We start from the raw sequence: 3,981 nt of genomic DNA, 5'->3' as shown, positions 1-3,981 counted from the left end.
GCGCATACTTTGAATAAAATATTTGTTATCATTCTCTTGAAATAAATGTGTTTTTTTCTTGAAAAAATACCGGTTTCATATGTATACACCTGGTAAAAACAAACTTATTTGTTTGAAAAAGCTCGTGGCGTTTGTCCCAAACTTTTTATTATTCATTTTGTATGTTATTTTTTACGAGTAAACAGAAACTACATGCACTATCAAAAAGTAATCAGTAACAAATTTCGTGTAAACAATGCTGGTTTATGAGCTCGGTTATTTTTCTGGTATCTAAAAAAATGTGCGCGAAATTTTAACTTAATTCGATTTGTTTTTCAAAAGTTATCTGTTTTACAGACGGCAACGACGACAACGACGACAACGACGAGAGACGGACATATGCCATTGCAAAACCAGTTTTACAGATTCAGGGGTTTTCTAAATGTGGAGATATAAATAAATCAAAATAGTAGACTTCAACTTTTGAGATTGTCTAGGAAAAATGTAGCAAAAATCTCAAATTTATACCACACAGTCTTTGAAGTTTTATCTTCAATTTAAAATGATGAAATTTAATAAATAATAATCGTTTCTCAAAATATGATCACAAATGTCCAAGTCTCAAATATCAAGTTTTAGTCAGCGATAATCAGATTTGTCAGATTTTCAGATTTTTAGATTTTGTTTTTAAACTTCAAATCGTGCTGTATCTTAGAATATTCAAAGTAAAAAAAAACTAAAATTGACAGAACGTCATATGTGAAATCTCAATATTAATCTAAGCCAATAAAACTTCATAGACTGTGGTATAAATTTGAGATTTGTGCTCTTCAAACGGAGAAAAATATCTTTATTAGGGTTTTTTCGACGCATTATTAATAAGCTCATCTTTAAATTTGTATTACAGTCTCAGAGAAGGTATTAGATTTTTGTAAAACTTACCCCCGCCCCCCCTATTCTATGTCAAATTTCCCCGTTTTGAGACACTCTAAACCCTGAAAACAGGTTTTTACGAATATGCCTGTATGTATGTATGGATATCTGTGAGCACGATCCCTTTTAAAAGAATTAAACTATTGGATTGGCATTTCGTGTACTATTTTCGTGTCGGAAACTGCAGGTCAGTTCGTCAGCCAGCTACTTTAGATAAAAATGTAGAAAGATGGAGTAGTTTCAAAATTTTTGAGACCATTTTGTTTAAGATTTGAAAATTATATGTATTTTAAGCCAAAAACGCAGGATATAAAAAAAAGGTCAATAGAAGAAAAACATCGCTTCTTGAAAGACCTACTAGATAATCATAAAAATTTTAAGAATTTTCTTGAAAAATCGAAAATTCACATTTGGATCGTATAAAAACAATGAACAATTGAAAATTGTATTTTGTAGTGAAACTGGATAAGATGCGAAAAAGATGGAAAGACAAATATTTTACCCCCAGAAAAGATCTATAAATTCGTGGTTAAATACATGTTGATAGGGCACCTAGTTTTTGCTTTCTTAGTGGAAAAACAACCTTCAAAATAAAAAAATTCTTTTTTGAAAAATAACGCTAAAAAAGAAAAAAAGATAAAAGACAAATGTTGCTCATCCTAAAAAAAATCTCTTTTATTATTAATCCTTTTTCGATGAAACTCGTAGGAAACAAGGTCCGAAAAAAAATTAATAGACAAATGTGGGGTCACACCAAAAAGAAATAAAAGTGGCTTATTAAACACGTATTGTAGAATTAGTATTTTCTTGTTTAACACTCAAAAATCTTTAATACTTATTTTTTATTTCAATATCTAACGCAAAGTTTTCAAGCAAATTAAAAAAAAAGGTTATATTCATAAAGAAGTACCTTTTTTCAATTGCTTATACGGCAATATTAAACAAATATATGAAAATTCATACGGAAGATAAAATGTGGGTCTTTTCTTCAACTTTTGAGTAAATCATACTAAAATGAACTTTAATTATTTATTTAATAATATAAATCGAATATTTATAAATAAATTAAACATAAAAATATGCTACTGTGCAAGTCGATGGATGCATTTTACTTATCGCATAGGCCAGCGATTCCCAGACTTTTTTCGCTCTTTCTGTGGAGCGGTAGGGGCGCCACCCTCAAAATTTTGTCATAATACTTAAATCCAAGAGGGGACACTTGACAGTCTGTGATGCGGGCATGTGCTGGCTTTTCGCGCTCGACCTTCCCATTATAAGAAAATTAGAGCCGATAAGGAAAAATGAAAAATTTAGTTAAATATTCATTAGCGAATTTTAAAAGGCAGCCTGAGATTTTCAGGTCTATGACGAGAACATTAGAAAAAGACAGAAAGAAATCGATTAATAACTTCAAAAATTATTGCACTTTTGTTACTCTGCAAAGTAGTCCAGTAATGCATTTTCTTGGACAAATTTAGTGAAAATATTAACTGATTTTTATTAACTTTTTTTCCATATTTCTAAAAGTATATCACGAAATTGATTCAGCCCATTTTAATTTAATTAGGTCATACCTTCATAACTTCAGTTATTGTAACAGGTCTCAATCTCAGAATAATGAAAGATATTCATGCTAGGTCATAAAAAATAGTCCCATGCTCACAGCGGGGACCCTGCCTTGGAGCCTACGGAGCTACACGCCCCGGGGCTGCATCCCCCTATCGCCGGGTAGCAACCCCTAGACAGGGTAGCAGTTTGGGAATCGCTAGTGTAGGCAGTCGAGTCCCAGTCCGAGCGAGTCGCGCTGCGGTACACTTCGCGCGCGCGAGCCACTATTCAAAAATTCATTGCTTCAAAAGTATTTGACTACCCGCTAACAAATTTTTACGAGGTCAAGAAAAACGTTTAGTTCACTCTTTAAAATAAAAATAAAACAGGTGCCAATGAAAAAAAGCTATTTGTTTATAAATATTTCATTTATATTAATAAATAAATAATTAAAGTGGATTTTAGTATACTTTATTTGAAAGTTGAGAAAAAGGCCAACATTTTATATTTCAAATGAAGTATCATATCTTTGTTTAATATTGCAGTCCAAGCAATTGAAAAAGGTACATTTTATGAACATTCATTTTTTTTAATTTTCTTGAAGACTTTGCGTGTCATATTGAACTAAAAAAATAAGTGTCGAATATTTGTGAGTGTTAAACAAGAAAAAAAATATTTTACGTAAAAAAAATTTGGTGGCATATTTTGTATGGAATTCCTCACAGACAGACACACACACAATGTTAATCAACAAAATTGTTTTGTTTTTTCTACAGGATGCGCACTTTTTTCATTATAAAAAGAAGACTAAAAATATATTTGTTTAAATATCAAGGCAAACTGTGAATTGCAATTATATAAATTTATTAAAATGATTATTTTTTCAAGGCAGCTGAGAATGAAAATTAATACATAATGAATTACGAATATTAAAGTAATCATGACAAATAAAACTTTGTACTTTATTTTGCAATATCTTTATAAGCAGTCGCAGGCCGAGGTACAAAAACACATTAATATAATATACATTTGATATATAGTTGAACTCAATAACTTTGTTAAAGTCGAAGGACCTTTAACAAAAGAGAATGCATAAATAAGATGTGAATGTGAGCCGTGTTGTAAAGAAAAAAACTTTGCAACATAAAATATTATTATTATTGTTATTATTATTATTATACTATTAGGCTATTTCCCTTTTGGGGTAAGCATGACTCACTCGTCAAGTAAGTTCTAGAACGTTCGTTCCGCAACACTGCTTCGACCCAGGATTCTGATCAATCTCTCTAGCGAACCAGTGCTTTTAACGAGTGTCATTTTAACTTGTATAAATGTTTATTAGACTGATATTATTGAATCTTGATAAAAATAAAAATTTATTAAGAGCATACAGTGTTATGGTTGTTGTGTTATAGTTGCTTTTGCTAAATATATAAATTTGTGTATTAATTAATATAATTCTATTGAAAAACATGATTGTCAATGCATTTTAATATTTCAATAAACTTTAAATAACAAAAT

Source organism: Belonocnema kinseyi, chromosome 2 (assembly GCF_010883055.1).
Source record: "Belonocnema kinseyi isolate 2016_QV_RU_SX_M_011 chromosome 2, B_treatae_v1, whole genome shotgun sequence".
Lineage (NCBI taxonomy): Eukaryota > Metazoa > Arthropoda > Insecta > Hymenoptera > Cynipidae > Belonocnema > Belonocnema kinseyi.
The sequence above is the reverse complement of the archived record's forward strand: the minus strand, read 5'-3'. Positions refer to the sequence as shown.